At 37.9% G+C, this 14,062-nt stretch overlaps 1 long non-coding RNA gene across 1 annotated transcript; it reads right to left on the reverse strand.

Annotated features, from left to right (window-relative positions):
* Positions 1 to 797: 797 nt before the first annotated feature.
* On the reverse strand, positions 798 to 3,218 carry LOC124882402. Its single transcript, XR_007041892.1, has 3 exons — positions 3,197 to 3,218; positions 2,796 to 3,121; positions 798 to 2,697 (listed from the first exon to the last, which is right to left on the reverse strand). It is a non-coding gene; the product is annotated as an uncharacterized LOC124882402 (long non-coding RNA).
* Between the last annotated feature and the right edge of the window lie 10,844 nt (positions 3,219 to 14,062).

A 14,062-nucleotide genomic window follows, 5' to 3' on the forward strand; every position in this document is an offset into this window, starting at 1 on the left:
CTGGGTCTCCATAAGACCTCAGTGCCACAGGCTGATTGCCTCCATGCCACGCCGCATTGAAGCAGTCATTTCTGCAAAAGGATTCCAGATCAAGTATTGAGTGCATAACTGTACATGATTATTTGAAGGTTGACGTTTTTTGTATTAAAAACACTTTTCTTTTATTGGTCGGATGAAATATGCTAATTTTGTGAGATAGTAATTTTGGGTTTTCATGAGCTGTATGCCAAAATCATCCGTATTAAGACAATGAAATACCTCAAATATTTCAGTTAGTGTGCAATGAATCTAAAATATATGAATGTTAAATTTTTATCATTACATTATAGAAAATAATGAACTTTATCACAATATGCTAATTTTTTGAGAAGGACCTGTATGTTCTGCTCTTGATGCTACTTAGCTGTAAGGCTAGCTAGCCTAAAAACTAGGCTAAAGTTGCAGCGCTCAGTAGAAACTTTAGACATGGTAATGCTGTTATCATTTTGATTCAAAGTCGTTCTATGCAGTCTTTATCTAAGGGGAAAAAATTATGTACAGTCATGTTTAAATATGGGAATGACTGATACAAGCCTTGACCTTACCAGAATGCAGTTTCTTCTTTCTTCTTTGACAGTGTCTTCGCTCTGAAATGCAGGCTCGTTTGAGACAAACTCCTGCTATACATTTTAAAGAATGTGCAAACATACCCAATCTAATAAAAACTGTTTGATCAAAAAAAAAAAAAATATTCTGTTTGATTGGCCGCTGTCAGTTTACATTATAGTAAAGTTCAAAAATCAATTCAACCATAAACATAACTTAAAATGTTTAGTTTATTTGAGGAAAGTCATGTTCTTCAACTACTGGAAAGAGAAAAATCATATTAAATGGACAACAGGTTTGTTACACTTTTTTCAGTGTAGAAAGTCATTCATTATCATTCCCTGGAGTCAAGTCTAGACCTGGAAAAAACAACACAAGATGCAAGCAAATGTTTAAAGCATAATGATAACAGTGGCAAACCTAAGAAAATTATTTGCTCCATCAATCTAGATAAGAAGTATTTATTGTGCCAGTGTTGTTCGACCTGTTAGGGGCTACAAAGGATAATGACCACCTCAAACAGTGTACAGCATGTTTTGCGTACCACTATAAGAAAGTTCAGGTCAACTGGTCTTCAAAGCTTTAACATGCCAAAGAGTAAAGGTGTCAAACAAGCTGACATTCCTGGCTCCATACATTCCATTCACACAAAGGCTTGACACAGCAGGCTCATATTATAAAGCTGATGCTTCTTTGCATGTTAGCAAACAGGCAGCAAATTCTCAAGCACTGCCTCTTCTTTTGTTAGTTTGACAAAGCTCAGTGCATATGCTACTGTTTTCCCATTTTAAGAACAGATGGCCAATCCAGTGTAGGGCCAGAGATATAAATTTATATACAGGGCTGTGAAAACAAATTTCCTCTGTTTGGTTGTTTTCACACTAATATGTTTTAGATTATCATTTTAATTAAAAAATGAGATAACCTAAAGAAATGAAACAAGGCCATTTTGAAATTATGGATATATTTCTTAAGGAAAAGGGCTATCCAAATGATTTTTAGCTTCAGTTTTACTAACCACGCCTATACCTTATTAGTGCCTGCCTGAAGATTCAAGAAATCATTTCAATGGAACCTGTCTGACAACATAAGATTTGCTAAAAGATCTCAAAAGGTCAATGATATTTAACGGTCTATAAAATGTCGCAAAGAAATGTCTGAAGCTTAAACAAGAAAATAGTGATCAGTGAGAAACCTTCAAAAGGAGAGGCCAGCTTACCTAAATTACTCTGTTCATGTTTCAACAAGAAAAGGCTCTGTCCCACATTTTCCAAAATACATATTGACGTTTTTAATGAATTTTTGAAAACTATTCTGTGCAATAATTGCCAAAAAGTGAGACTTTTTGGAAGGCATGGGTCCTGTTGCATCTGGTGTAAAACAGCATTTCAGGAAAAGAACACAATACAAACAGTCAGACATAGTGGCGGTACAGTGATGGTCTGGGGTTGATTTGCTTTTTTAGAACCTGGATAACTTACCGTAATCGATAGAACCATGAATTGTTTATCCAGCAGAAAATCCTGAAGGAGAATAACCTGCCCTTAGCTTATGGCTGTAAACCCAAGGACATTTGGGTTATGCATTGGGACAAGGATCCAAAGCACACCTGCAAATCTACCTCTGAATTTCACAAAACTGGCCAAGTCAAAGTCTGTACTTAAATCTGACTAAGATGCTGTGGCGTGACTTAAACAGCCTGTTCATGCTCAAAAGCCCTTCAATGTGGCAGAATGATAGTAATTCTGGATTAAATAGTGGGACAAAATTCCTCCAAGGTGATGTAAAACAGTGATGTAAAAGAATTGACCAGTTATTGCTAACACTTTATGGCTTTTGTTGAAGCCAAGGATTCCAGAAACAGGTTTTTGCAGAGGTGGGACCAGGTCATGGTTTAACAAGTCACAAGTAAGTTCCAAATCTTTCCACCCAAGTCCCGAGTCAAGTCTCAAGTAAATGTATGAAATCTGCCAGTTTGGATGCTCTGACTTTGTGTCATTGTTTTCATAATAGATCTGACCCACATACAGAAGAACACTCTGAAGGACAACTGAATCAGTGAGAGGTGATTTACAAAAAGTGAGACTGGAACGTCAAAGGTAGAATCGCCAACTGTATGGAAAGAGGGGGAAGAGAACTGGTGAAAACATGGAACTATTATGTTGTGGAAATAACGAAAAGTAACTATGATAAACAGTTAAACGGCTTACTAAGTAAGTGCAGTCAGGTCGCCAGGGGTAGAGGGATTCGAAGTGGTTTACGAAGTGTAGTAATCCAGATGGTTTCTCATGTGCTGTTCAATGAGCTTTGGTGAAGTCAGGAGTTAGTTCAATGTTCAGGTACTTGCGTTGGAGGGTGGACAGGGTACGCTTATGCCTTGGTTCAGGAGACGGAGGAAAACAGGAAGCTGCCAGCTTGGTCCTTGGAAACGAAATTCAAACAAAATCCACTATACGTAGGTAATCTTGATCATCCAGAAACCTCTGGAACCGAAGTCCGAGTTCAACGAAGATAACCAAAAGATTCAGGTTTCTGCCTGCGAAGGAACATATACAAAGTCAGCTTAGAGACAACAAACGAAGCATAGTTTAGTAGTGGCTGAGCTTGTTACCACTGTAGGCAAACACTCTGGCATCGAAGTGCTGGCAGCCTCCTGCTTAAATACTCCTCCAAGCAATCAGCAGATCAGTTGCACCTGTCACCCAGCACACCTGAGAAACTCCAGCACCATCTAGAAAGTGAAAACAAAGTGCAAACAAAACACAAACACTGAACCCAAACCCCGACACTTTGTTTGTGGTTCAAGCTCAAAGCGCAGAGACTTGTCATGTACACACATAAGCGATCACAAAAAAAATTATTTGTTAACCTAACATTAGGCATACATCCATTCCATCAGTGGCATCCAACACTTCCATTATACCTTTAAGCAAGATATCACATTGCTCTGTCTTAAACATTTGAAGTGATTTCCGTTGTAACAAAAGTTTTATTTCGTGTAAAATATCAAATCTTTTTAAGTGTTACGGTTCAAGTCCAAGGGACGTCATAAGTTCAAAGTCAGGTAGGTAGGTAGGTAGGTAGGTACTTTTCATATAGGGACAGGTAAGTTTCAAGAACTTTTTTTCCTTAGTAGAGAAAATCATGGTTTGTAAACTCCTTTTAGTATGTCCTCAGGTTTTCTTTGTCTGATACAAAGATGTGTTTAAGGATTTGAATCATTCAAGTGTTGCAAAAGTCCAAAAACAAATAAGCTCTTTAAAGGCTGAAAATGCTTGTTCATGACACTATACATCCTCAGATTCACTCTTATGGTAATTTTCTGAAATGCAATTAAACCTTTCTGGACTGTGGGTGGAAGCTAGAACATTTGTAGAAAATAAACTCATGCTAACACAGTTATAGATAAAGTTAGGGCAGGATTACTGTCAGAATATAGTATACTGTGAAGAAATTGTTCAAAATGAGAACATTTCCTCTCAGATTAAAGATCAGCATCTAAATAATTCTATGAAGATAACAAAAGAAAAAGAGCACTTGAAACTGAAGGCAAATTCTGTCACAGTCCTGAGTTGTTTGGGTTTTGATTTTCTGTTGCGTTTGTATTTTGACTATTTATTTGCTGTTTATTTAGTTTCTTAGGTCTTGGTTTCTTAAAGTCATTTCTCAATGTTCATTATTGTTATATGTCATGATTTCCTTCTTTTGTGTTTTGTTTCAGCTGCCTTTTAACATTTCGTATCATTCCACTTATATCTCTGTTTATTGTTCCCCCTGTGATTTGTTCAGCTCATCTGTGTTAATTAGTTTCCCTCCTTCAGCTGCTCTGCCTTCTCTCTGCCACAGGTGCTCCACATCTCCTCCATTGCGCTTCTGGTTTGCTTGCAATTTCTCCACTCCTCAGTATTTAAGCTCCTGATTTCTTTTTTGTTCCTCACAGGTTTCTTCCACTGCCTCTTCTATCTGCCTTACCCCTTGTGTCACTGTTTGCCTGTCTGTTCTATGCCCGGTCCATGCCTTTTCCATTTGCTGTGTACCATGTCTGTTCTCCAAGTGCAAGACCTCTGTGTAAGTTCTGCTCAATATACTTATTAATGTACTTTACTTCACCTTAGTTTGTCTCTGCATTTGAGTTCCTCACCAAACCAAAGCATGACAAATTCCTTGTTTGTGCACACATTATTAGCCAATAAAGTTGATTCTGATTCAAAAAATGTGTCCACTGATTACTAAAACGCATATAAATAATTTTCCACATGCCATTTTTAATAAAATATAAAAGTAACAGATACATTTTTTAATACTACTGTCTTTGAAACTTTCAATCCCACCACTATTCATAAATGGCTGCAGCTCTTGCAAATGATTTTTTCTGTTTCATGTTAACTGTCAGCAGGACAAATAAGCTTAGCCAGATCATTAAGGAAACCTACAGCCAGTGGCGTGCAAAGATATTTTGGGGGGCAGGTGCTCAAGTGGAAAAAAAGGGCACCTTGTAGCTGCCTTTGTAGTGTGAGGTTTATTACAGGCTCAACATGAACATAATTTATAGGTATTACTAAGCACCCACAAAACAAGCTGCGTCCTGTGGGAACTAGGGAAATGACCACGCAGGAAAAAAAACTCAAAACAAAAATGCATTTTACAAAATTCTTAAGGTTACTAAGGCAACAAATTAGATTGATTAAAAGTTAGATTACTGACTCACAACCAGCCTTTAACCTGAACTTCCTGAGTCAAATTTCTTTCTTCTTACACACTGAGTACGTGTTTGTCTTGACTATATCATTCTGTACTTTTATCACAAAATATCTTCTGCACCAAATAACCTTATGTTGTAGCAAAGCAGGTTACACTGCCAAATTTACCAGGTAGGTCATACTGAGTTATTTTCAGAAATGTGATTAACCAGTGACCATTCTACAGCGTAAATCAACTATACCCAGAAAATGAGTTATAAAATCTTTATAGTCAAAATGAAACCACCATCAGAGAATATGATCATAAGAAGAATCATCTATACTACTGCATGTAGCCACTGTGATATATGACAGAAATTATTCTTAGAGGATTAAAATTAATGAGATTACAAGTCCTGAGAGGTGATGTCTGCTATTTAGAAATTAAAATACTCTGATTACATCATACTTTTTACACACACAGAAGTAGAAAATAACTTAGCCTACATGCCCCACATTTACTGAACTTTATCACAGGTATTTGTTGTAGCCCAGTGTATGCATTGGAATGGTAACCAGCTCATTTGGCCATAATTGCAATAAAAAAAAAAACGAGTCAAACAGAAGTCAGCAGGGACCATTATAGCAAATGTAATACATACATCTATGAGATAGATTTGAATTTATTTATTTCTTCTAATTTAATCTAAGACTTCAATCGTAGACATTGCCCTGGCGCCTGGTGGCACCCACAGAAGACATAGCCGGTAAAGGTGCCATTGATTGGCCTGTTCTGTTAAGATAAAATGGAGGCAAGTGAAGTTTTAACTTTTCCATCTGAAGTTTAGGAAGCAAGTACATTCGTCTTGTTTGTTACCTGGATGGTTAGTCGGCCTGTCGGCAGGGCAGGGCTCAATCTGACGGCGGAGGGGAGGAGAGAAGCGGTAAGCTGCACCAGCGCAGGTACCACCTCTCCGCTCTGCAGGCAGCCCGTCTCCGTTGAGAGACACACGTATATCCGTGGGTGAGGCGGGGTGGTAGTTGTCGCTCAAAATTTCAAAAATGTGGGGCACTGGTATTATAGGCCTATAAATTCAGAAATGGTACCTTGGGCCCCACACTATACACTGTAAAAAAAAAAAAAAAAGATTTCAGGAGGGCACTTTTTTGTCCATAGAATAAAAGGGCAGGTGCTCAAGCACCACCTAGTGCCTACAGCACTGCTAATTGTGTCAACAATGTATCATAAAGAGGCCAAAATGTGAGCGGAGATATTGTGGCTGAAATTCAGCTGCATGTTAGAATACAAACTGCCTGTTTACTGTTTCAACCCTCAGATATAAACTGACCTGAAGCTCTTGTGACAAAATGCCAGATTGTGTGGAGTTTTGGTGGTTTGTCAGTAAATGTCAGAAGAGTTTTGATTAATTGCTGCTAAACCACCTGGACTGATATAAACGAATGAATATAGGGAAGGTTTTTAGGTTACCAAAATGTCTGGGCAAATAGGTTTATCCCAACATTTTAAGGATTTGCTAAGCGGATGTAGGCCTAAGGCTTAGCTGTTTACTGACAAAAAGAGCCTAAATTAGGTCACTGCTTATGGCTGCGAATTAGCCATATTTAGCTGAGTTCTGAGGAAGTTTCAACTAATGTGTTGCTGTGTGGCTCCTGCAGTCAGACAACATCGACCAGCTTTTAGGAATAAGGCACTTTGATCTTCCCTTTAGCCTTTTTAAACAAATCAATTATATCTTTTAGTTTACACTGATTCTAAGCCTCCAGTGAAAACAGCATAAAGTGCTGCCTTATGTGTCAGGCTTGGTATGGCGGAGGACCCCAGAATGCAGACGGACCGGAAGCATCGGTGGTGATTAATATGATTTAATGAAACAAACTAACTGCAGACGGTGAAGGCAAAAACAGGCATGAACTGCAAGAACTGGCAGAAAACAAGGTGACATGATCTGAAATGTTTCCCCGAGGAAGGAACAGAACAGAAGTGTATATATGGAGCAAGAACCAAGTGAAACGAGGAGACTGAATGCTAGAAGCAGGTGAACCAAATGAAGATGATGAAAACAGACAGGAGAGAACAAAACGTGGCTGGAGCAGAAATGAGACTCTTGAATACATAACTAGAAAAACATGAAACTAAAGCATAACCAGATCCAAAAACCTAACTTGACAAAACATGAACTAGAAGACAAAAACTAAAGCATGACCAGGAAAATAATAAACAGAAGAATGATTCAAAACCTCAAACGTGAGAAACATAAGAAAAACCTGCAACCAAAAACCAAACAACCCCAAATCATAGCATTATGTCTAAGTAAGAGTCATTGTCTGTGTGTTTAGCTATGTTTAGTTTAAATTTTTGAACTGCTTTCATGTCCTGTGCTTTCTGCCAGACCAGCGTGATTGTTTCCTCTTTTAGTTTGTATATTTTTGTGATTTGATTTATTTTATATTCATGCTTCAGCAACACCTGGATTCTCCGCTTCACCTTGCAAGTTACAAAAGTTTGTTTTCTTGACATGTGCTTCCACATGCTGGCTTTTCCGTGTTTGGATCCTGCAACTTCCCAACACTCAGACATATGGAGTCTTTCCTGTGGTCAGATTTAAATTCAAGGCATGTGTAGGTTTTAAACCTTTTTTTACATCTTTATGTTTTACGGCACTGAACGATCATGAAAGAGAAGCTAACATCTGCTCTGAATAGCAACAAAGTAAACAAAGGCTGTGAATTGTGCTATATTGGAATATTTACAGATCCCTGCAGCTGACTTGAATGTGTTTTAGATTAACGCTAACAAATGAAGTCAATGGATACAATGATCAAAAACCATGTCTGTAATGTTTAGGTGGTTAATTTGGACTAGGTGGACCTGTGGATCTTATTTTCACACCTTCACTATTTCATACTTTTGGAGTTTTGTATTAAACTGAGCAACTTGGAACAGGATGTTTCAAACCGCCTATGCATTGAAACATACCTGACTTGGGAATGTTTCATAGATAGTTTGACAACTACTGACTTAAAGCAATTTTTTATAACTGCCCACACAAAGTTTACTGTAAGAAAATGTGGTTGTGAAACTCTGATAAACAATATCTGCTGGAGGTGTTGCTCATATTTATTTGGGTTTTTATTTTATAAAAATGAACTTTTCCATATGGAGAGCAGAACCCTAATTTGTGAACATAGGATGTAATCTTAAATCTTCAGAAATTTATGTTGAAATGTATGCTTTTATGTGATTATTGACAACCATAATTAATTAATATAGTAATAAACTGATGTCCAAAAGGTAAATACATGAGCAGTTTTTTCAAAGATTATTTGTGGAACTAGTGGCCTTTATTCATAGCAATCAGACAGGAAATGGGCAGACAGAGAAGGGGGAAACACAACAGCAAAGGTCCCAACTTTGGGAACTGAACCCTGGACATGATTGTGTGCTGATCTATGGGGATTTTCACACACCACCAACCCTCTGAAATGCCGGAAAAGGAGAAAATATCCATTGAACAGCAGTAGTGTGAACAAGAATCCCTTGTTGATGTCAGAGATCAGAAGAGAATGGGCTGACGGATTTGAAATCAGGCAAAGGCAACAGTGGATGAAACAAATTTTGAAGAATATGGTCTCTAAACACAAAACACATCAAACGTTGCAACGTTGGAGAAGAAGGGCTACAGCAGCAGAAGACACACAAGGGGCAACTTCTGTCAGCTACATTAAGAAACCCAGACTGCAGTTCGCACAGGCTTACCAATATTAGACAATAAAAGATCGGAAAAAAGTTACCCAGTCCAATGAGCCTCGATTTCAGCTGTGACATTCACATAGTAGGATTAGAATTTGGCATAAACAACATGACTAACTGGTCTATGTCACAGATGTCGAATCATATTAAACTGGTTTCTTGAACATTACAACAAAGTTATCTGTACTTCAACAGACTCCACAGTCACCAGAGATCACATTTATGCTGTTTTAGCTTCTCTTCTTTTGTTATTGTTAAATTCTGAACAGAATTTAAAATTCTGCTTTTTACTACCGTAGACCTCAATAGTCAACTCCACCATTCACTGTATCATAGACCTTATTGTTCCATATGTTCCTAACACAGCACTTTCTGCTTAGGTTGATGGTTTATTGATGCTTCTTATACTTTCTTAAAGTAGAATTGAAGGGATTTATTTTGCTATCAGGCTCTTCTCCTTTGTGAACCAGCACCCAGTTTTTGTTCGTGTAGTAGACAGCCTGTCTACGTTTAACACTAGCCTTAAAATGTTCCTTTTTGTTAAAGGTTAGGGTTAGAGTAGTTAAAGTTATCTTGAGTTATCTCTGTAGTTATGCTGCTATAGACCTAGGCTGCTGGACAATGAGGGGAAAATAAATTGTTCTTTGAGGCTTTGATGATTTTGCATTAATTACATTAACTTTTACTAACAGAAAGCTACAGATCAAATGATAATTTGATAATAACAGTAATTTATGATTTAGTGTAAAATAAGTTCCAACCTTAGTGACTGGATGTCCTTTACATCAAACACACTCCTCTTAAAATCCAACAGAGGGCAGCCATCAGTCACCATCCATTACAATACACTCTGTCACATCATCCTCAGATCCCTCTGTTTTTTTCACACATTGTTAGTTACCAATTAAGTGATCATCTGGCTAAGCCACAAAGTTTAATTCACCATAACGTTCAAATGAGCATCACAAAATGTAACTCCAAATAACTCCCTGTGACGTATTTAGTTAGTGTGTCTGTTTTTCACTTGTTTATGTACTTTTCAGGGTCAGTTCAGGTGAATTGTTTGCCTGGCCTGATGACATTACTTGAAAGGCACATCAATAGAGGGGAAATCAGTATCTACAATGGGGTCATGTCCCCTCTATTGGCTCAAAGAGCCCATTTTGGGTCCAAAATTTTCCTACCCGTTAATGAGAATTACTGGAGTGCAAAAAACCAGCAGAGTGCGAGTTTGAGAGGGTATGAGCGAGTTCTCATTTCATTTGTGACAGACCATTGCTTTTCAATTACTCCTGTTTACACATCAGAAAAGCATCCAAGAGAAAATCTTTGTTTACAGTATCCATAATAATAGACGTATTTTATTGAAGTAAGATCCATACCTATGTGTGTAGAATCTTCTACTTGCGTGCCAGATATTGCGCAGTAATTGTGTGAAGGAATTTCAAGGAAGCCAAACAAGTTCTTCAATCAACTGTGGGGCCGAAGCCAAGATGAGAAAGGCAATGCGGGGACAGGATAAGAAACAAAAGGGCATGAGAGGACAAGATAGGAAAGAAAGCATGATAGAATGTGACCAGACACAAGATGAAAGGAGAGGGAGAGGAGGGGAGAGGAGAGGAGAGGTGAGGTGAGGACAGTGGATGAGGCGAGAAGAGAGGAAAAGCTAAGACATGCTGCCTTTGTGGAGTCATGGAAACTGCAGTAAGTAATTGGTGCATTCATAGACCACCTGGCATTAACCCCCCTAAAATAACATACACAGAATGGACAAGAGAAGAGAAGACTCCACATGTGCTTAAACTATGCTGTTAATTACCTTTTACAGAAGTTGAAGAAGGAACTTCAGCTCTGAGCATTTTAACAGCTATATTAAGGTTTATGTCACTGTTTTAGCACTGATAATGGTGAAAATAAAACCTTTGCCACCCTGTTGGATTTTTCTTACCCCACCAGCAAGGAGATTTACCGTAAGAATTTTACGTTTGTTGTCCCGTGGAAAACTACTGATCTTCTGTGTGGGGCCCCCAGCCCAAGGAGATCCACAGAGTTCAAACCAGGTGACAGAGTTAGCTGAGGTCAGTCAGTCATAAACATATGCACTCAGGTCTTCAAACTCAGGTCACCCTGCCCCCAATAAGATAACAACAAAAATGGGCTGAATGTGTGACTGACATGTCACAACTCATTTGCAGCCTTTTTTAACGACAGGTTGTAAAACACTGCTGGGAGCTTTGATATTTACCTGTTTTGCAATGTCCAGCATGCTCCACATTCAAGCTAATTTTTAAAAGTTACTATAACACAGCATGAGCTCTTTGGTGAGCACATAAAGACCTAGTTCTGCCTTCCCAACAAGGAATAAAGATGGTAAAAGATTAGACATTGCCTTTGCTAACAGCTCACACGTCTCACAACATGACCTGGAACACTGGAAGATAACAAATAATGATGCTATTCATAATACAGGGTAAAAAATGTTTATGTTTGTATGCTAAATGGTGGTATCTATCAACTCTGGTCATCAGGATCCACTACCCTAAATGTTCTGGATATGTTCTGATCCAAGACAGGCTGAATTACCTCTTCAGCACATCACTCAGCGGAAGCTACATAACCAGCCAACAAGCTACATTAGGTGTATTGATGTTAGGAAACTTGCAAGGTTATGTGCCCTGAGGATCAGCATTGAGAAACACTAGTGTAAAGTTGGTGCATTTTTCTCTTTAACTATTCAAGAATGACAGACAAGTCCGGGCGTGTGGGAGGGCCACTTTATCTGGAAAGGCTTTTGGCAATTTTAGTACTTTAAATGCTTGTATGACATAATTCTCTAAATATTTTTCCCCAAAAAGTTAGCTTTAAAAAATACAAACTTCTTTTTTCCACACAGTGATATAATTACGCCCTGTGATGGACTTGCGACCTGTCCAGGTTGTAACCTGCCTCTTGCCCAATGACTGCTATATATGGGCAGCAGCAAGTGGGTATAGAAAATGGATGGATTGTACAGTTATCACAGTGTCACAAGAAGATGAAAGTAGTTTTGGGTTGTGCTTCTGGCATTTTTGTATGTTTTATACTGTATACTGTATTTTGTATGAGCTCCTTTAAATTTTTTTATTGATTGTAGATATTTCAGTGAACTTAAAATGGTCTGCTCACTCCAACTGGGTCTAAACATAGACAAAAAAATGTATGTACAAAATGGCTTACTTAGGCTTTGTTCACAATACAGGCATGGGCAACCCATACCCGACTTTGTCATGGCTGTCTGAATGGCCCAAAACCAATCTTTTCACCCCCCCAAAAATTTGAATTGCACTTTTATATGTGGTACTAAATCGGATACGTATGGGATAGTTTTCAAAGCGACTGCAGTCAGAACTGTCACCTGACTCTCACATCAGTGTCCTGGCTCCGACTATGCATCCACAGACTTCTCTACACTAGTAGCAGTCACTGTGCCACAAAAGGCCATTGTTAATAGTTGTGCTCTCTTTTTTCGTACCTTTTTTTGTCTCGTTATTACATGGTTATAATATTGTCAGCTCCCATTACTCAACAACCTAATATTAACACAGAGATGCCGACATTCATTATTACTTCTGTAAACTGCTTTTTGACGTCTGCATTCTCTTTCTGCGCATGCTAGTCGCACTGGGGTCATGAAACATTCAAACTGAACGGCCGCATTTAATTAGTAGTTTGAATGACCGAACGAAAAAAAGTCGAATTGTGTATATCTAATGTGAGCACAACTTTAGGCTAAACAACTCTGTCTGTAGCTGAGATTTTTAAAGTCTAGTCACATTATCAGCACATGTATTCCTCATTGCTAGTGCTTGCTATTTAACAATGACATTAAAGCAACCTCTTCAGCAACCCCAATATTAACACTACTGAACACAGTGACTAAAATAATTATCTTCCAAAATAGTTCCAAAATGGTAAACAAAGAAATAAATACATACCACAACACTTGAAAGGATGTCCATGTAAGTCTGTGACTTCTACTTTTCGGACTTCCTGTAGCAACTAGCTGGGTTCTAACACAGGCTTGTACAACAGCAGCAAATAGTAGAGATTTAGTTTTAGCTAATGTACTTGTTTTGTTTAATATATTATATTCATATCAATGCTGCAGCTAACAGCAATTTCAATATCTTAACTTTTATAATAGTAATATAATTGTAATTATTATATAATAAGAAGAATAGCCAGTGCTATGGCCCCTTCTTGTGGCAAAGGTTCAGTATGTATTCTTTAAATAATATATTTACCTAAATACTTCTTTCAGAATACATCTGAAACTTCTATGCCATTCGGTTTGGTATACATATACGTGACTTGGTTTAAACTAAATAAAACTAAAAACATAGCTGATCATTCTTGCTGATACATTGCCCGTCAGTTTCATCACAAATGTGATACCCAATTTTCTGTTTGTCCCAGCAGACATGTGGCATTACCTGACAGCATCAGGAAAAAATGGACTCTGGCCTTGTTTCTTCTCTATGTGGGCGGCTTGTTAGCACCTTACTTAATGGGGAAAGCTTGGAATTTGGCTTACTGGAACATGTTGGTGAATGAGTCACAGGGTATATCATGTACCGTGTACCTCTCTGACCTGTTGTTGTTATGCTGCATTGAATTATGGTGCAAAGTTTGTGTTCTAGGTCGTTAGCCCATATCATCTCTTTATGCCGCGTGTATGTTTTATATCAGCTGCTGAAAAGCTGATACTCCACAAGAGCCAAATGTGTACATAACCTACATACGTATCTTATTGTATATGTATTAATATATGGCTACTGTAGAACATGTTCCTGCCATCTACAACCAGCTCTTTGGAGGGATCAAAGCTGTTCTCACTTAAAACAAACAAAAACATCCTTTTTAAAAACGTTCTAATCACCTAATACACAGTATGTTTATTAAATAAATGTGTATTAAAAATTTATCAGAAAATTATATTTTAAAATAGTTTTGTAAAATACACTTGTTTTTACAATAATCCTGCTGA

The sequence above is a fragment of the Girardinichthys multiradiatus genome, chromosome 15 (assembly GCF_021462225.1).
Source record: "Girardinichthys multiradiatus isolate DD_20200921_A chromosome 15, DD_fGirMul_XY1, whole genome shotgun sequence".
NCBI lineage: Eukaryota > Metazoa > Chordata > Actinopteri > Cyprinodontiformes > Goodeidae > Girardinichthys > Girardinichthys multiradiatus.